A 21,321-nucleotide genomic window follows, 5' to 3' on the forward strand; every position below is an offset into this window, starting at 1 on the left:
ATACTTCTGTTAGTCTTAAAGGTGCCACAGGACCCTCTGTTGCTTTTAACCTTGAAATGTACAGTAGAACCTCAGAGTTACGAACACCTCAGGAATGGAGGTTGTTTGTATCTCTGAACAAAACATTATGGTTTTTCTTTCAAAAGTTTACAGCTGAACATTGACTTAATAGAGCTTTGAAGCTACTATGCAGAAGAAAAATGCTGCTTTTAACCATCTTAATTTAAATGAAACAAGCACAGAAACATTTTCCTTATCTTGTCAGTTTTTTTTTAAACTTTCCCCTTATTTTTTTGAAGTAGTTTACGTTTAACACAGTACTGTACTGTATTTGCCTTTTTTTTTTTTTCCCCCTCTGCTGCTCCCTGAATGCATACTGCCGGTTCCAAATGAAGAGTGTGGTTGACTGGTCAGTTCATAACTCTGGTGTCCATAACTCTGAGATTTTACTGTATTTACATAACTATCTAATACCTAAAACACTAGCAACAACTCTACCAAATCATAAACTTCTAAACATCTACTTTGATACTTGGCCTAACTTTAATTCATGGCCTCTGGTTCAGGCCTCAGATCTTGTACCTAGTGCTCCAGGCTCTCTCTGCCACATTCCCCTGCGTTTTGTCTTTTTTGGGGGGAGGATGTTTACCCATCATCCTGGAAAAACGTAGTGCATGGATTGAATATGACCCAGTGATCATATACACTGTTTCTTGGCTGTTTTGCTTTGCCCTTCCATACATTCATGCCCCAGATGTCTAACGGTCTGCATGTTCCCTTGTACGACCTGTAGACAGTTTTCTTTTTCCAAATATTCTTAGTTCCATATGCTGGGCCTGGGAATGTTAGGTTTGGGACTTCATTTGAGGGATATAGTTTTAAATTCATTTTTAAAAACTGGGATAGGCACTATTACAATATAGTCTATAGTTTTATGTACATAAGGAGTAAAACAGGAATTTGCAATAGTGACATCACAATTGAAGCCTTTGTATATACATTTTTATAATTAGTTATTACACGGTACTCTACATCCATGTTATAGTTTGCCCTTACTGCTGGTTGCCACCATCTAGGAAGTTTCTCTCTCTTCCATTGGATTGGCCTGAATTATTGTGGCCACGCAGTGAAGTTGTGATGTCAACAACTTTCCTGGCATAACAAGCTGGGTGTGGTGCTCTTTAGGTTTGCATCGCTCTGTGATACTCCAGTAGTTGATGTAGATCCAGTTGCTTCTTGTAGATGCTGTTTTCCAGATAACTTACTGAATGGACAGTAACCAGTTTAACAGATATTGCTGTCAGGATTCAATATTGGTAATTTGATACTAAACAAAATTGTTTTGAATAGTATGTGCCTTAGTTAGAATGTAATATTACTGACCACAAATTATGACTGGGTGCTAACAAAAAAAAAAAGTCTATACAAATGGTAAATTACATACAGCAGTGCTATGCTGAGTTGGTCAGACTCAAATTCAGGGGGATGAATGCAGAGTACATCACAGCTCCAGAGTTATACAGAAACCTTCTCCCTTTGTATACATTACACATCTCATTGTCTTTCTGTGCATTGCATCACACATTGCAGGAACCAATCCCTGTGCAGCATGCGCTGTCCACTCACTGAACATGATTCAACTTCCTCTTTACCTCATCTCTGCACTCTCTGAACCAAATTAGTGGTGTTAATGGACAAGGGTCCTATGGGTGCAAAGAGATTGGTCACCAATGACTCCCAGTCGGCATTGTCTGTCACGGCCTCTCTCACATTCTCCTTTATCTTCACACTTGGCCATAGGGCATGGGTCCCAATCTGAGTCAGAGAGGTGAGGTTCAGACAAAACCCATCCAGGCTCCCCTGGCATGGTGTTGTCCCCACTGAAAAGCTGTGATATCCAGATTCCAGAGCACATACTGTGTACCGGAGCTGTACTACCTCCTGCACTCTCTCTTTAATGACTTGTTAGGCCCAACCTCCCTCGCTTGTGGTCAGGTTCATTTGGGCCAAACACTCACAGAACCATCTGTGCTTGATTCGTTTACAGCAGTCTGTGTTTATTTCATCTCCTTGTGTTGCCATCTCCACAGTGGATAATGCTGTTTATAAGTCTATTGTACCCATACTGTTAACATATACCAATTCTTTAGGACACCCTGTCCATCTGGGAATAGCAATCATAATTGGCACAGTTAAGTTACTAATTTCATGTGGTTCTCAGGGTCCAGGACCTTCTAGCCTTGCAAATTGCAAATATTTTTTTCCAGTGGTATGAATTCCTTTTTCCACTCGTATGATCCAGGTAAGTGTGCTGTTTTAACAACCTTGATCACTTCCCCTTTCTTTTAATGGCTTGACCTAATCCATCAATTAGTGAGTTAATTTTAAAATTTAATTTCTTAATATTTGCGAATTTCATAGGGAGACCCGAACTCCCTGTGTCACCCAGTATGGTTGTCACAGTGTCCCTGCTGGCTCTACAGATGGGTTCTGTTTACCTACACGTCCACCAATCATTTTGGGCCTACTAAAATACAATTGTTTTGCCTAGAAAAACCCCAGACTTGCTTATATGCCACAACATTCAACATTTCTTTACCAATTTGCTTTTTTCTTGCCTTTATATTGTTCTCTGCAATTAGTTGGTTAATTTTTACTTGTATTTGGTTAAGTAGTTTAGCAATGTCATCCACATTGTAAATGGTGTACTGTTTCTTCAGTAGCCAAGCCCTAAATACCATGAATTACAGGTTCAGAGAAAGTTTCCGCTGTCTGGTGGTCACAATAGTTACAATGTTCTGTTATAAGCGCATATATCCAAATATATTTTTATATCACCCCTGTTTCAATAGGTCTCCAGATTCAAATAATCTTGAAATGTAACCCATCATTACATCTAGATTTTGGAGTCTCCTATTTTGAGAGATACCAGACTGTAGAACAGGGGTTCTCAAACTGGGGGTCGGTACCCCTCAGGGGGTCACAAGGTTATTACATGGGGGGTCGTGAGCTGTCAGCCTCCACCCCAAACCCTGCTTTGCCTCCCACATTTATAATGGTGTTAAATAGATAAAAAAAGTGTTTTTAATTTATATGGGGGGGGGGTGTCGCACTCAGAGGCTTGCTATGTGAAAGGGATCACCAGTACAAAAGTTTGAGAACCACTACTAGAGTAATCTTTTGCCCAACCCTTGAGTCTTGTGCACGTTCCTGATAAATGCTAGTATATTAATTAATAAAGAAGTATACAGCAGTAATACAGTTGCTTTTACACAGTAGCCAAATTCATCCATATTTCAATGTAACCCTTCTGCCAGTCAGAGCTGGCAGCAGCGAGGGCTGGGTTCAGTATGTAGGGGTTCCTTTTTAACAGTACAACACAAAACCAGCTCGAGCCCCCATTCAGTGACCTGGGACAATTACACACCACCACCTGGGCACCTCTAAGAGTTAATACTTCCCCTGTCGCAAGGACCGAGTCTGAGTATAGCAAAAACTTTTAATAAAAGAAGGGAAGTAACCCATCATTAACTTGGGAAAACACGACAAACAGTGTTCATAAACATAAACCATGAGCAAAAGATCCACCCCCAAGTAGGTTGGGCAGTGTCCTTTTCCCTTAGGTTCTTAAGTCCAGCAATCAAAAGTCCATTTAACGTGCCCGTCCCTTCTCTGCACCCCACTCTCAGTTGTTGTCCTTGGACAGTGCAGACCCAGAGTTCAGAGGTGCATCTGCAGAGTTCACCTCCCACCCTGGTTGGAGGGGGGAAAGAAGGCACCTTACTCGCTCCGCTGCCCAGGCACTTGCTTGCCGCGTTTCCCTGCCAGTCGCCCTGATGGCCGATCACCACACCGCTCTGCCAGGCTCCACTGCTTTCCACCAGCTGCCCTGCTGGCCGATCACTGCACCTCTCTAAGGGGCTCTGCTCTGGCCCTCTCCGCCAGCTGCCTTGCCAGCCAATTGCCGCACCTCTCTGCGGGACTCCCCTCCAGTCCTCTCCACCATCTGATTGCTGCATCTCTCCAGTGGCCGCATTGGCAGCCGATTGTTGAGATGTCTTCAGACCCCACCATTTCACACAGCTCTCAGTCATTACTGTTCTCAGTGATCTCAGCTGTTAGTGGGGAGCCTTACCGCTGGTGCACACTGGGCAGTCTCTTGTATCAGAGACATTGTTCCAAAGCAGGTCTAATACTCAGACCTAAGTATCAGTGATTTTACCTCTGTGGTGTGTAACAAGACTCTCAATTGAGTCTAAATTAGCTCTGATATTACACAGTGAAGAGTGGAAGGGTCAAATGGTGTCTATAACCCTTAAGCAGGGACCACCACCACCAAGTACAAGTACCTGTCCCTACCCTCTCTGGGCTTTGGAACCCATGTCCCCTGCCTAGCGAGTGTTGTTTAGTTGAGGGTGAGTCCATCATGCGGAAAATGCCAAGTACAGTTCTGCTGCCCTTGATTCCCATTAACAAGGATAACAACCTTTTATTACTCCTGCCCCAATAACAAGGAGACTGGGGATCTAAGACCAGCCAAAAGTGATCATTTGGGCAAGCAGTCCCATCATGCTGAGCACCTCGGCAGGGTGCGTGTGTCCATGCAAATGAGATCAGCTCCTGAAGTCCTCTTCCACCGCTCATCACTAGATGTCAGGGGAGAGCTCATTCAGACTCTGCTTACATCAGTAATAAAGATTTAAAACCACAGGCACATGAACTTCTTTTGCTCCATAAAATACATTTGCAGAAGCAATTTGATGCCTGCTAGATTGCCACTCGCGGATAGATTTCAGTCTATTGCAGAAGGCCTAAATAACACCCTCTGCACAATTTAAGCCCTGTGTTAAGAGTTAAAATAATATAATAATAGTGGTAAAACGATATGAAAGGCTTCACACTGGGGAAAGTTCTCCCTACATGTGTTTGTGAGCAAGAGGCTGATTTTGAAGGTCTTTATATATTGCTGAATTCAGAGCAATCGATGCATACTGTACAAGTGCTTGAGACTTAAGTCTCAAAACTGCTCCTGTTGCAGAATACAGAAATGAGTTTTGCCATGGAATTCAGTGGAAGCTGAATCAGTACACAGGTGCACAAACATCTGCCAAAACCTAAGGATATGCCTGTGCTTTGAGCTGGGAGTGTGATTCCCAGCTCGAGGATGCATACCCATCTAGCTCTATTAGAGCAAATGCACTAAAAATACAGTGTAGCCACTGTGACACAAACTGCAGGAAGGGCTAGCTTAGGGTCTCAGATGTGTAGGTACTTGGGGTGGCTAGCCTGTCCTTCCACTCATGCTGCCATGTTTACACTCTATTCGAGTGCGCTAGCTCAATTGGAGCTAGCATGAGTCTGTCTCCTTCAGCTGGAAATTGCACCCCCAGCTCAAAGTGTAGACATACCCAGATAGAGGAACATACAGACATGGCGTAACTTAGAAAAGCTGCCAGTTGTGCTTGTGCATGCAGAGCTGAACCCAAGTTGCAAAATTAAATTCCAGATGTAAATGTCCCCAAAGCTTAGGAGTGATCTGGTCTCATGTTTTGGTTTGGCTCATAACAGAGAGAGGAGCCAGCTGCAAAGTTGAGATCTGGATCCAAAATTCCCCACAGTTCAGGGTGTTTGGATTCAGGATTTTGGTTTCAGCCCTCTTCTATTCACAGAAGCGGATTTTTTTCCAACGATAGAACAATGGGTGCTGTGTACTGTCAGGATTGCTAAATAGGTAGTTCATACCACAGCTCTTATCATTTCCACAAACTTATAGTTTCAGGTATTCAGTTTGTTTCTTTGTTTGTTATATTATTTAACTGTTAAACCTAAATCCATTTAATGGCTGATGCCTGCACTAGACACATACCTAATGGAAATGAAACCAAACACTGTTTTTCTTTTTTGACTTGCACATCAATGCTCAGTGCCTGGATCTGGTTTTCTTTGAATTCTAAGCAAAGTAAAGGTTTTCTTAGTGTCTCCTTGGTGATGTGTTTGTTTCAGGAATTGTGAGTGGGTGTGAATGTATGAGGTGGTAATATGTAGTTGCATGGCTTTTGTAGTTTTGAATTGGACATTATTTGTCCTTAGCAATCTTAACAGTTGAGCAGAGCTTTCTGTATGTTTTGGGGTCCAAACTTGCACTTTTGAAGTTCTCAAACTCCCATGGACTTCACTGGAAGTTTAGGGTGCCTTAGCAATGCCATATCAGTCCCTAAAGGCTATAGGGATCAGTGGGATTCTAAACCCTGTTATAGCTTTCACAAAGAGAGTTGTGTTATGAGCACCACTCATTAGCAAGTGGACAATTCAGAAAGCCGAAGATTGCAACTTTTATGAGAAATTGTTGCTATAACAAAAATATGTTTTTTCTTGTGTAATATTGTGAAGAGTATAGAATTTTAATTAAGTCAGAAGAAAAGTTTATTTGGCAATTCTGAGAGCGAGAGAAGTTGCTTTCCACTTTAATAGTCTTGATTTGATATGCCTGATTCCAAGTTTAATGTCTGGCCTTGCAAAGGGCACTGTATTAGGCCTTAGGCATGTACTTGGAAGCCAATGTTTCCTAATGGCGAGAGCACAGGACTAGGATGCAGGAGACAAGGTTCTGTTCCCACTTCTGCCATTGGTCTGCTGGGTGACCTTGGACAAATCATTACCCCTCCTTGTGCCTCAGTTTCCTCATCTGTAAAATGGGGATAATGATACTGACCTCCTTTTTAAAGCACTTTGAGATCTATGGATGAAAAGTGCTGTAAAAGAGCACTATATATTTAGGACCAGATTTGCCAGTTTTACACCAGTGTAACTAGGTGAGTAGAATTACTGACGTAACAGAGTGGTAAATCAGGCCCTTCATATGCTTATAGGTCATTTCATGCATGTGCCATTTAATTTATGGCTAGTGGAAACTTATTAGTCATAAACTGTTAATGTTTTAATATATGTTTTTCAATGTGCAGTAGTCAAATAATATACAGCTGATTAAGAACTTGTCCTCGTTGGCTGTGGATTTCTAAATTATTATCATTAATCCTGAAGTCCCTCTGTACAGTACCAGTCACTCATGGTGTAATTCAGAGGTCCCGAATCTGTGGGTATCCCCCCTAGGGGGGCACTGAGGAATGTTGGGGGAGGTGGCTGGAGTCCAGGCCAGCTCCCCCCGCAGGGGGGCAGGGAGAGAGTGCCACCCTGCTCCACGCCTGGCCCTGACCCCGGCTGCACCCCTGTCTGCGTCCCCACCTCCCAGAGCCGGGGCCCTACTCCCGGCCCCAGCTCTTAAGGGTCGGGGGGGGCACAAACAGGGGAAAAGGGGAGTGTAAGGTAAAAAGTTTGGGGACCACTGGTGTAATGGCTCAGAACTTGATTCTCCATTGCTTCTAAGCAGTTCCGTTCTAGTCCATGCCTTGGCTGAGACACCCAGATGTATTTAATGTGTTGTTTTATGGATTTAAATGAAAACACTAAAGATAAAAAATGTTGTTAGGCTTGGAAAGATTACATTTTTATCAGTAAATGTCAGTAAACATCAATTTCGCCATACACACACAAACCAGTATAAAAATATTTCAATCGATGATAATCAAAATGTGTAGATAGACAAAACAAGAAAAATGCTGCTTGAGAACTTCTTAGAGTTTGATTTAAGGATATTTATTTTGTGTACTTTGACGTGTGATGTTGATTATTTGTGTTTTACAGATACAAAAATTTAAATTTTTGAATCTCAACAGTTACTGTCACTGAATAATTAATTGTCTGATCCCCCTCATTGTCTGACATCCCCTAGAATTCCCCACAACTATGAAATTTAAATAATAAAAATAGAAAAAAAATGCTTCAAAATAAACATCTGTATTTGTAAAAGTTATTTAAAAAAATCAAATTTGTCAAGCCTAAATATTATGCAGGGATACGATGGAAAGTGATAACTGCTCCTTTGGAGCCACAAACAATTCATGGTATGATTCTGTGAAAACTCTTACCCTGTTGACAGGTTTCAGAGTAGCAGCTGTGTTAGTCTGTATCCGCAAAAAGAACAGGAGTACTTGTGGCACCTTAGAGACTAACAAATTTATTAGAGCATAAGCTTCCGTGGGCTACAGCCCACTTCTTCTGTAGCCCACGAAAGCTTATGCTCTAATAAATTTGTTAGTCTCTAAGGTGCCACAAGTACTCCTGTTCTTTTTACCCTATTGAGTAAACGTACTCATGTGTGTGCCTTTTGTAGGATTGACTGCTGGTTGTGTAAGAGTAACTGGTTTACAGAATTGCTGCCTTACTAGCATGAGATCAGTGGATGTTGCATCATATTTGCAAGGACTGGGGATGGTCTAGCTGTTAGAGTGGGGGACTGGAAATGACGATACCTAATTTAAGTCCTAGCTCTGCTGCTGATTTGCTGTGATGTCTTGGGTAAATCTTGTAACCGCTCTGTGCCTCAGTTTCCCCATCTGTAAAATGCCTGTAAAATGGCTGTGATCATGCCTACTTCCAAGAGCTGATTTTTAACATTGAGGGTAATTAACCATTGAAACTTACCAGGGGTTGTGTTGGATTCTTCATCACTGGCAATTTTAAGATTGGAAGGTTTTTTAAAATATATGCTCAAGTTCAAACAAGAATTAATTCAGGGAAATCCTATGGCCTGTGTTACACTGGAGACCAGACTAGAAGACCATAGCGGGCCCTTCTGGCCTTTGGATCTATGAATGTATATTGAAACAGCTCCATAATAGTGTGCAGTAAAGGCCTTGTCTTGCTGCCATTGGATTCAATGGCACATTGACATCATTCATGCAGGATCAGCCCGTTAATGAGTGTGTAACCGTAGCATACTTTTGGTGTTATTAAAATAGGTAAAACCATCCGCCTGTTTACACAAAGGGCTAGATGGTGCCTAGGCATCCCTTTGTAGGAAAACGATACGATCTTGGTCCTCGCATTCCTGGTATGCAAGGCTAGTGTAGTCTGACACGGAGAGAGGAACGAGACTCCACAAAGGCAATGGAGGCAGCTGAGAGAAGAGACATGGCTCTACCATCCCTCCACACCAGCTGCCCATACTGACACCAGTACAAGGTCATACATAGAGCATATAAGTGTCCTTAGCTGGACATCATCTTTGCATTAAACCTAGAATAATCGATTTGTGCATGCCTTGCATCATGCATGGACGATCTGTGCACTTGTTCTGGTACCAGCAGCAACGTTTGGATGGCACGAGTTGGAGCACTTGGGGCAACCCCTTATGAAAGAAAATAGCAGTGGCCTCTCAGGCCTCCACTATCCTGGAGCCCCCAGAAGCACTGTTCCTGCCTCCAGCACAGTCCCTCTGGGCATGGCTTCTTGGATATGTCCCCTCCTCAGACCTCCAACCCAGGGTCGTCCTTACCCATACGCAAAGTACGCAGCTGCGTAGGGCACCAGGAAATTTGGGGCACCAAATTGCCCCAAATTTCCTGGTGCCCTACGCAGCTGCTTGCTGCTCCAGCGGCCAGCCCGATCCCCCGGCCGGCAGAACCGCCCAGGAAAGCTGCCCCGCCCCTGCCCCACCCCCACTCCACCCATTCCCCAAAGCCCACACCCCTGCTCCACCCCTGCACCGCCTCTTCCCATCTCTGCTCTGCCCCAGTCCCGCCCCCACTCCACCCCTTCCCCTGAGGACTGCAGCAGGGGTTGGGCGCGCCCCACACTTACCGCGCAGCAGGAAGTGGAGCGACCTGGCCCCAACCCATTCCGCTGGCTCCCCTACCCCCCAAGTCCCAAGATGGGGAGCCGCTGGCTTGTGCTGGGGGGTGGTTCCCCCTGCCCCCCAAGCCTGCTGATGCCTGGGGCCAACCCCCCACGGGGGGCTGCATAGGGCACCAAAATGTCTAGGGACAGCCCTGCTCCAACCCCAAAGCGGAGAATGGAGTCAAGCCACAATCTTGTCCTAAATGGTGAAAAATTTGGTGTGTGTGTTATGTTGGGGGGGGGAGGCGGGTGACATAAGCAATTTCCAAGGCAATCTGGAAAGAATGTTAAACTCTGAACTCTTAGAGAATGCTTAACCTGTATGAAAACTCTGTTCAGATGTTTGATTCTTTAAAATACAGCTTTTAAATTTTATAGTAACCCAACTAACGCTGCAGATTAAACCTATTTATTCAAATCATGAAATGCTCTTTATTAACCCCTTGTAGCCCTCTGCGTTTGCAGACACTGTACTGTATAAGAGCAGCCATGTAACTGAAATAGCGAACATTGCATCTGATCAGCTATGCACTGAGTCAACGCAAATGTTGAAATGCATGTGAACAGAAACAATGCACACATCTCCTGCAGTGACTCACAATTCTAACTGTTCTCTTGAGGCCCAGATCTAGCTGCCTGCTACTTATGCTCGGCATTATCCTTAAGTCTTGATTCAAAACCGTTCATCATTTCAGAGATGATGCAATATAATAAACTTGCTGCCTTATTATTGTGTGTCCTTCTCCCATCCCCAGCTTTCCTATGATGAGCTGGAGGGAAAAGATTGGGTTGTTTTCCAGAGGCCAAAGTCCCAGATCAGCATCTAGCCAAGAGAGGGTGCTGAGCACTGGGCCCTGCCAGAAGCAGCCGAAGGAGAGCAAGGGATGAGGTGTGGGAGGAGCCTCATGTGGAAATACTGGGGTTTGTGTAGCCATTTGCACACCAGGGGGCCTGGCTTTTGTCCAGGCCCCCTCTGCTTTCTCTGTACAGTATTTAGAGCAGTGGTCATCAACCAGTAGATTGCGATCTCCAGCCACTAAAAGTCCAGTGGCGCAGCGGGGCTAAGACAGGCTCCCTGCCTGCCCTGACCCTGCGCCGCTCCTGAAAGCGGCAGCATGTCCTGGGAGGAGAAGGGGGCTAGGGGAGGGGAGGCATCTCCATGCGCTGCTCCTGCCTGCAAGCAGCGCCCCCGCACCTCCCATTGGCCAGGAACAGGGAACTGCAGCCAATGGGAGCTGCGGGGGCGTGTGGAGCCACGTTTCCCCCCCCCCCCCCGGGCCCCCGGGGGGTGTCTGCTGCTTCCAGGAGCGGCGTGGGGCTGGGGCAAGCAGGGAGCCTGCCTTAGCCCCGCTGCACCGCTTACCAGGAGCCGCCTGAGGTAAGTGCCGCTCAGCGGGACCCTGTACCCCAGCCCTGAGCCCCCTCCTGGAGCCAACACCCCATACCCTCTCCTGCACCCCAAATCCCTGCCCCAGCCCTGAGCCCCCTCCCAGAGCCAACACCCCATACCCCCTCCTGCACCCCAACCCTCTGCCCCAGCCCAGTGAAAGTGAGTGAGGGTGGAGGAGAGCAAGCAACAGAGGGAGGGGAGATGAAGTGGGCAGGGCCTCAGGGAACGGGTGGGGTAGATCCTGGGTTGCACTTAAATTAAAAAAGTGACCTTGTGCATAAAAAGGTTGGAGACTACTGATTTAGAGCATTCCATTAAAATCCGCTCTGATCCCTTAAGGTGAATCTCAGCTTGAGTCTTTCCTTTTATGTTTTGAATTAAATATTAGCAGCATTTCCGAGCACATTGAGCTAGTTAGGCCACCTACAAGATGAGATGTGAATATTTGTAACAAGAATCATTATAGAGAGAGCCAGATTCCAATCTCAAAGCTGTTTGTGTGAGGTAACTCCACTAACTGGAGTAGAGTTATTCATGAATTACACAGACTAAGTGGGGCAGATTCTGATCATTCCATTATCTTACATTAAACCAACGTTGTAGGTCTTTGTCTAGAAACCACCTTTGATGAATAACTGGCTTTCAGACATGCCAGATAGGAAAGTAATTAAACTTCATGGAAGCCTCTTCTTCTAAACACAGATAACTAGTACCCCAAAATAAAGTCAGTGGTGCACAGTAGTTCAAGGAAGGTTTTTACTGTACTTGTGATTCAGGGTTTCTGACTTCAAACAAAGGAATTCTACTAATGAGACGATTAAATTAGGTCACTAATGAAGTTAGTCTGTAAACAGTTTCCTTCAAATTAACTGTAGTGTTTCGCTTTGAAGTGTCTGATGGAGCCTGAAATGGCTGATGTAATATATGGAAATATCTGCAGGTCATCTATGTGCTGTGTCTTTTGTCTGGAGGGATAATTTGAAGGCAGTGGGGATGCTCTCCTTTCATAGTCCTTTCAGGGGTAATCTTTGAAAATGGTAATACTGGGATGGAAGCAAAGAAATCAAAAGTTCACTCTTTTAAAAAATGTAAATACTTTGTCTTTTCTGAAGGTCTGTACAGCTGTAAAGCATACTGTAAAGTATTAAATTATTCTTAGGCTGAATGGCAGCCAGTGCAGATGCAAAGTGGTAGCCTAAGCTTGCTATGAAATTTAAAATCCATTTAGGCTGTTCATCAGCTTGGAACAGATTTAGAAAAGCATATGAATACACACATGGGCTGTTGCCTAAAGCTTTGGTGGATTCAGTGAATGCTAGTCTATAGAAATGCAATCCAGATTTTTCAATCACTGAGCTTCTCTTGTATCCCATCAGATGACCAAGTCTTACTGAAAACAACTGCTACTCAAAGGTATTCTTTTCAAGTACCTGAGCCCTGGAAAAAGGTGGGTGTTGGGTGTGTATGTGTGGTTGCCTTTTTAAACAAACCTGTTTTTTTCAGAGCTAGTGGGACAGTAGCTGCTAAAGCAGGCAGGAAGAAATCTATAATGTGAAGATTAAAATACGTTTGTATATTCTTTTTTTCCTGCCCCCAAGGCATGTAAGCTGGTGCTCAGGCGCCATGTGATAATACGCTTACATGTGTCGAATAATCCCCCAGTCTCTGGTGCTCTGTATTCAGGCACTGGATTCTCCATGTTAACTTCATTGTTTATGCAACTAAGAAGAGCATCTTCAAAAGGGAAATGTGGGGGAAGCAGCAGGGGAAGAGTAGAGTTCTGTCTCCTTTCATACTCCCTCCGTCCAAGAAGTGTATTTTGAGGCCATTTTAAAGACAGAGGGTCCAATTCTCTCCCTGTAGAGTATGAGTAGTTCTCATGGACTTCAATGGGAATTACTTATACCCTGGGAAGATGGTGCCTTACGCCCTGGGAGATTTTAGAAAGATAAATGGCCCACTTTCTAGTGCTTTATAAGTGGATATCACCACAATAAGCTCCCTCCAGAATCCTTCAGTAGGGTTTCCTTTTGGGAAGCCTGAGTGGAAGCTGACTTCAGCCTGATTCCAGTTTCAAGGAGAGTGCTTAGCCTTAGACGTGTAGATTGTATGGTATGGAAAGGAGCAAATGTGGAAAATAGTGTCCCAGTGACCCACTCCAGAAAAGTCTGTTACTTCAGAACCACTGCCGGGAGTACAGTGCAAAGCTGACTTCCCTGAAGGTTTCAGGTATATTTTCCCTATTTTAATGTGGTGTTTCCTTCTTCATTAGATGTCTAAATCCCTGCCCTGCTTCCCTGAAAAGACAGGAATGGTAGTCTAAGGCCATGGCTACACTACAGGGACTATACTGGCATAGCAACGGTACCGTAGCTATGCCAGCATAACCCTGTAGTGTAGATGCAGCCTACACTGATGGAAAAGGTCCACTCCAGAAAAGTCTGTTACTTCAGAACCACTGCCGGGAGCACAGTGCAAAGCTGACTTCCCTGAAGGTTTCAGGTATATTTTTCCCTATTTTAATGTAGTGTTTCCTTCTTCATTAGATGTCTAAATCCCTGCCGTGCTTCCCTGAAAAGACAGGAATGATAGTCTAAGGCAGGGGTCGGCAACCTTTCAGAAGTGGTGTGCCGAGTCTTCATTTATTCACTCTAATGTAAGGTTTTGCGTGCCAGTAATACATTGTAACGTTTTTAGAAGGTCTCTTTCTATAAGTCTATAATATATAACTACACTATCGTTGTATGTAAAGTAAATAAGGTTTTTAAAATGTTTAAGAAGCTTTATTTAAAATTAAATTAAAATGCAGAGCCCCCCGGACCGGTGGCCAGGACCCGGGCAGTGTGAGTGCCACTGAAAATCAGCTCACATGCCGCCTTCGGCACACGTGCCATAGGTTGCCAACCCCTGGTCTAAGGCCATGGCTACACTACAGGGACTATACTGGCATAGCTACGGTACCGTAGTTCATCTCACTGAACTCACAGAAGCATACTTCCGCCTACCTGGCTGCATCAGCACCAGGAGTTAGGCTGGCAAAGTTATGTCACTTGGGGGTGGTTTTTTGTTCCCCTGATCAACATAGCTGTGTTGACCTGAATTTTAAGTGTAGTCCAGTCCTAAGATACTACTACTGCAATGACTTCAGAGCACACTTAGGATATACTAATTTTTCTGTGGCAGTGGGACTGAGTTATTCCAGCTATTCTGCTATGGTCTCCTGGTTTAGTTCTTGACCATTCTCCATCTCTGCAAGGCATTTATTCCAGGTACAGACCCTTCCATCAGTACATGCTTCTTACCATAGTTAAAAGGACCTATGCCTGATAGTAAGGGTTTACAGGACTGTGTTTAATGCTCAATCCTGCTACTGTACTATCCAGCACTATGGTATGTGAGCCCTTGAAAACAACCTCTCAACTTCCACTCCTATGCCCCAGTCTACTTGGAGACCACCTGTATTTATGTTGGCTACTCCAAGCAATGGGAGGGGAAGTCTTTGGACATATAACACTGTGCATCACAAGTTCTCCTTATTCTTTATTAATTGCAGTAGCACCAAGGGACACCAACTGAGGATCGGAACCCCATCATGTTAGGCACTGTACAGATACACCGTGAAAAGACAGAGACCCCGGTCTGACCCTGACTCTTGCCTCCTGATTCCAGCATGCAATCGCTAACGTGCAGAGGGACAGTGGAGCCTGCACAGGCTGAGAGGGAAGTGCTGGTGTTGCCTGTGGCTGTAGGAGTCAGGGAGCTGACACGCAGTGAGCATAGACAAGGCTTCCTCATGCTAAGGGCCAGAGGTAGCAAGGTGCTTCACAACCATGGGTACCACTGGAAAGCGTCACAGGGAGCACTCAGCTCAGTTGAGGAAAGGGATGCGAAGGTGGCATCCTTTGTGCCTCCCCAATCGTGAGCCAGATGTGGGCAGATGCAGGCTGCTCTAAATTCCACCTGCATCCCCAAAGGATTTATACAGCAGCTGGGATTAGCGAGATGTCAGAGAGCCCCAGTCATGCCCACTTTGCTCCTACAGCTGTGAGGGGAAGTGTGCAGGAGCTTCTCTGACAGTTCTGTGCCGGGGGCGGGGGGTGTCCCCCTAATACTGGAGTGATTCTGAGAGCTGGGTAGACTAGCTGACGGATTTCATTTTCTTTATTTATCTATCTATTTTATGTTGGCAGTGCAGCACAGAGTGGCTGCATCACAACACAAAATCAGAGAGGAAAGCTGGTTTTGTGAATAATCACTGACCTGGAACTCAGAGGAGCTGGGTTCGATTCTTGGCCCCGCCATAGACTTCCTTTGTAACTTTCTGTGTTGCTTAATCTCTCCTTGCCTCAGTCCTTCATCTCTAAAGCAGGGAAATAATGATGCTTCCTTTCCCTAACACTTTGTCTGTATTTTTCCTATTTAGATTAGAGCAGGGAAGGTCTCTCACCGTAGATGTATACAGCATCTAGCACATTAGGACCCTAGTCTCCTTTCAGGCTTCAAATGTCACCGTAACATGAATAATAAAAAGGACTAAGATTTTTGCCTGCTGTTGCAACTACATACGGCAGCATTGGCAGGTGTGGGAAAAAACTTCACCTACTTCCTACCACATTTTTAATCAATGGATGAATTACCCTGGGGCTGGGTTTGTTTTTAACTGTGTCTTCAATGAGTAACTTGATCATTTTGTTTGAATATGACAAGAGCTGTTCTTTAAAACTAGGGATAATTACTATTACCAAAGCACAGCCTAAAGTGGGACGACAGTACTGTATGCAGTCACCTACTCAGAGGAGTAGATAATTAGGAATATTCCTTAGCCATAGCCAGATCTACATCATGCACTACAAAGAAAATTGCTTTGTTTTGGTTTTGGGGGGCCGGGATTTGACTGGTCGGATGTGCAGCACTTATTTGTGGGCAGAGATTACTGTAAAAAAGGTGCTGAATTCCTTTGCTAACAGGATTGTTCAGAGGAGAAAAAGGAATTAGAATGACAGGCTATCACAGGCTTCTTTCTAATGGTGATCCCAGAACTAACTGGGCTTCAAGGGATTATCACGTTCAAACTCACTGTGATTACCTGAGTAACAACACTGGAGATTACACACTGACCCTGCTGAATTGCATCAGATTGGAATGTTGATCTACACTATTCGCCATGTGCTGACCTTTCTTCTGAGTTCTTGTGGGGCACCGCTGTGGCAATACGGAGCAGTTTGCTAATTTATTTCCCAGGATTCAGTCTAGGTGCTCTGGATCTGATTCTCCTCTCACAGAAACTGGTGTTCATCAGGAGCACGTACACTGAAGTCAATGCAGTAAAACCATGTAAAACTGGAGTTAGTGATGAGGTCTTTTATATGTAGGATATGCGCTGTGATGTCAGCATAACGAAAAACCTAATACAGTCAAGAATGCTTTGAAAAACACTATCAGCTATTCTACGTATTTTAACTAATAATACTTAGAGACATACTATAACATGTATAAAAGCTGGAGTAAGTAGCAGCAGCTACACTGTTGTTAAGGTTTTCTAAGTGTTTATATTCCAAAGGGTCTCTTTCAGTTGTTTATAATGTCCTCAAACTTTTATCATTCAAATTATTGAAAATTTCTAGGTCTGGTCACTTTCTGAGGTTAAATTTATTGTTGGTTTGGTTTGTGTTTGGTGGGGAGTTTGAGCAAAAACAGTCCTGCTGTTTTTCCATAGGAAGAGAATGGGGGTAAATACACCTTTTCTATTACAATTTTTTTCAAACTTTCTTGAACAGATCTTGCACTTTAGAGATTGAAATTTGACAGGGGCGTTTCCTGAAAAACAGGTACTTATATCAGTGACAATCTGCTTAGATTTGACTGAGTTCTAAGAGTAGAAAAAATGTACTTCGTGCATATCCTCTGGTTTTTATTATACCACGGTTTCTTTCTGAATGTACAATATCCCAGCATTCTTTTTGTCCAATGTACGCATGTGTATGGAAGTTGAAAGTTAATCAATGGATAATTTTTCCATGTTCTGTTGCAGTTGTGGATTTGTGCATAAGAAAAATGAATAAAATTTCTCACATGCAGATGGAATATCATTTGGGAAGATTTAAGAAATGAAACAGAGCTTCAGACATTAAGCTTGCAAAGAGAAGCACTCAGAAATCAGTAAATGCCACAGTTAAGGTTGTATGTGCATGTGCATTACAATACAGTCTTTAATTTTTTGGTAATGTGGTATTTTTGTGCAGGATCGCGGCCTCGGGATCAAATTTACACTCTGTGTAGCATGATGCCTCTGCACCACTTTCTGTCCCGCAGTGGGGGGGGGGGGGGGAAATCAGGAAGTTTTGATTGAAGTGTTCATTTTTAGTTTAGCTGAGTTGATGCAAAGAGAGAATTTTAATGTAACTGTTTCTGTCCATTCTTGGCTTTCACAGCCTCTTAGAGCCTCACTTGGATAGTTTTAGGTTTTCCACTCATGCGGTTGAACCTGGAATAAGACCAGCGTTTCTACTATCCGTCTCTCTTTCGAGGGGTTTATAACTCATCAATAATATTTTACATTGCACTAGAGCCAAAGCATTGCACAAACTTTGGGCTTGATCTTGCTTTCACTGGGAGTTCTGCCATTAAGGGTTTGCAGGATTGGGCCTTGTATGCATCCAGCACCACTGAGATGCAGCCTCCCCTGGGGAAGGGAGCAGCAACAAACAGTGCACACCAGTACTGTTCTACAATGTAGGGACGGGAGGTCCCCTATTCAGACAAAAATTGCCATAGGGACTAAAGTGGTCACTGTTGTAAAGTCAGCCTGGCCCTGTCTAGCATCCTTTACTGAAGCATGCTAGACCCCTAGTTACCACTGCGGGTTGCAAATTATGGGCCAAGTGATTGGTCCTGGTGCCTCCATGGCCTGAAGCCAGATGGAGCTGCCTGGTTGGGTTCTGTCTACAGGTGGCTAATCAAACCTTGGTGCCTCTTCCTCTTCAGGGTCAGTCATATAAGGCCCCCCCATCCCTTCCCTTTCCCAAGCACCAGACTGACTGCCTCATCTGGGTTCTGGGTAATGATGTCAGGAAAGTAGTGAGCATGCCCAGTGCCTCCCCAATTCTGTGCAGGATGTGGGTCCTGCCGGGCTGATTGACACCCAAGGAGATGACTGGACCACGTGGCCCAAGGCAGCGATCTCTCCCAGTTGGTGGCCCTGAATGGAGAGGGGTTCAGGGCCCATCGGAGTGAAGAAACAAACCCCTTCTCTCCAAGCCTGGTTGGAGGGGTGGAGGGGAAGGACACAACCCACAGCAAAGTCCCCATCCTCCAGGCCCCTCTCTTGCCATTTTGTTGTTTAGTTTGGAGGGGGGGGCATACTACTCCCTTTTCTGCACCCTGTCCCTGCCCCCCCACGAGAATAACCTCTGTGGGCCCCATGGAGAGCTGTCTGAGGGTTGAATGGTCTCTCCATCCCCAAACAGCCCATGGAGTGAGTGTAGAGCCTCTTGATCCCTTCTGCACCATGCCCCGGCACCCTAGGTGTGCACCAGGCCTGTCCTGAGCCCACACGGACATTGTAGGACTGTAGCAGGGTGGTCACCCCACTCCAGCCCTGAAGACGTTAAAACAGCCCTGGGTGGAGGGCTGCCCTGGGGAGGGCTGGGGAAAAGGGGTTAAAACAGCCAAGCTAGGCTGATTGGAGTAGCAGCCACAGCTGTGGCCAGCTCAATTAGGGCCCAGCTGTCCATGAAAAGAGGGTTGTGGGCCAGAAACTGGAGGAGTCTCTCTCTAGTTTTGGAGAAAGATGGACCTAGCTGCCTGAAGGAGCAAAGGGTACCGTGGACAGAACAGTGCTGGGGAAGGGGCAGGCTGAGCTGGGGAGCTCAGGCCTGGCAACCTCCCAGGCTGCGGCCTGACAGGAAGGCCTAGAGAGGTACTGAGCTGCAGGGAAAGGCAGCAGGTCCAAGCCCCCCTTGCCAGTGATGAGTGGCCATTAGACTGCAGTCTGCCCCAGTGAACAAGGGGTAGATGATGACTGGCAGTAGCCACTGAGGCAAGGGGGGGGATAGAGGGTTGGGGGTTCCCCTGGGAGGGGAGACCCAGCATCTGGGGTACTGTGGTGGGCAGAACCCCAAGGTAAGGGGCACCATGGTCTGGGAGGGACATGGGGACCTGAGGCAGGTGAGCCACCGGCTAGCAACGGGCGCTCTAAGCTGGACAAGAGCTAATTCCCAGGATGATCAGCAGGAGGCGCCGCGCCAATGAGTCTCACTTCGCTACAAGGATGTTTGCATGGTCGGACTTCCTGCCATGGGAAGCAGAGCCAGGATTGGGTCTTGTATGAAGAGTCCTTATTGCCAGATACTTCCTAAATCTTGTTCTTTCAAGAGCCTGAGATGGGTTTTATCTCTTGAGTAAACTCCTGTGCTTCCAGCAACATCTGCATTTGTGTTTCCAAGGCAGAGTGTGATGTGCTGTTCCATTGGGTCAATATTTTGTTTTTAAAAGCTTGCTAAATATGTCCTTAAACACTACAGCATTTTAAAAAATCTCATTAATGCACATTTGCATAATTACTGCAGATCCAAATGTCAGCTTCCACACTGATGTGGTAGTGATGTTGTTTTTGAAAAACAACCACAATTATCACAAAAAAATCATGTTGGGAGACAAGAACATTTAACGTCCGAGAAAAACCTGTTTTGAAGTTGATGCTAAGGCAGTAAAACAAAGAGACAAAACTAAAGAATTTCCAAAAAACATCTGGCACTGTCTTGAACTCACCTCAACATGTGTAGGTGAGGACTCACTCTATTGCCAGGGTGTTGATTCACATAGTATAAAATATATGAGCTATGGTCCTCAGGGCAAAGCTAATATAACCAACTGTTGATGTGCAGTTTGTTGGTTTGTCACACCCTGAACGTAATTCAAACAGATTTTGGCCTGATGTTTTCTGTTACTATTATTTTATAGGTGACCCTCTCTGGTAGGATACCCAACTATCTATAAGTAAAGTCATGCATATTCTGTGGCAAGCTGAACCTAAATTCTGCAGTAAAATTCCTAAAGCTTGTGGCAACTTCATTTTAAATGTACCATAGAGGCTTTTAATAAATTAAATATGGGATTGAATATTACACTCAGTACAGTAGTCCCTGTGCTATATATTTTGATAGTAAACTGTGTATTTAACTCTGTCCCACATTTTTAGTTTTTAATATGCCAAAGATTTTTGTACTGACCCTGCAGAACTGCATTGCAAAAGTTTTCGTTGGGAAGCTCGAGTTTTGGCAGCTGGATAAGGGGCAGTTGAGGTATCTGGTAGTTGAAGAAATGTAGGGCAGTCTGGGATTGTGATCAAGCTATTAGCTGGATGTTTCTGCTAAAGGTTCAACAATGAAAGCATTAGTGCTGTCATTTTAAATTGTCATCTTTTGTTTGACTGAGATGAATGGGGCATTTAGCTCCTTTCAAAACTCTTTTTTTTTTCAGGCTGCCTGCAGACTCAGGCAGATGACAATGCACTGTTCAGGTTTTCAAGCTTTGCTTTGCAACCAAAATGGCTAGAAACATAATTTTACTTTTAAATAAAAGTTGGGATTCTAGAGCACAACTCTGCAGCAGGGATCAAAATACACAGCAAATTCTTCAGCCATGGAATGTAAGGAAGTCTGTCTACAGGTTACCCATGTACATAGAGGTTACACATAGCTGATTCCTTCACCTGAAGATTCACAGGAAACTTCAGAATGGTGGAAACATTTCACATTCACCAATACATGAATGTTAGGTCACGTGGTCCTATTCCCTGCCAGGGCAGGATTACTCCATACTGTATTTCTGTTAGAGATTTCTCCATTCCAATTTTAAATGTGCCAGATGCTGGAGCATCTACCACTTCACCATGTTGATTATTCCACAGTCTAGTCTGTTGCTTTTCCTGAGATTCAACCTACATTTTCCCTCTCTTAATTTCAGCCCAAATGGATGATCTTTATTTTTCATTTGGGTGTGCAGAACTCTGGATTCTTCAGCTGTTGCATTTCAGGCTGTGATCTTGTCAGGTCTCCACAAGCTAAGCACCACCAGGGTTTGCCTCCGCACAGATGGGAGGCCCTGTCAGTGTAAACCCAGAATATAAAACCTCAAAGTATAAAGAGCACATCAGGGAGGGGTCTGATTCAGCATGGGGCGCTCTTTCCTGGGAG

The 21,321-nt window shown here is 44.7% G+C and overlaps 1 protein-coding gene across 3 annotated transcripts in view; it reads left to right on the plus strand.

Annotated features, from left to right (window-relative positions):
• Positions 1-21,321, plus strand: part of MARCHF8 (membrane associated ring-CH-type finger 8) — a 192,196-nt gene that overhangs the window by 156,145 nt on the left and 14,730 nt on the right. The window lies entirely within an intron of this gene.

This window comes from Terrapene carolina, unplaced genomic scaffold, assembly GCF_002925995.2.
Source record: "Terrapene carolina triunguis isolate 2854851 unplaced genomic scaffold, T_m_triunguis-2.0 Scaffold402, whole genome shotgun sequence".
NCBI classification, from domain to species: domain Eukaryota; kingdom Metazoa; phylum Chordata; order Testudines; family Emydidae; genus Terrapene; species Terrapene triunguis.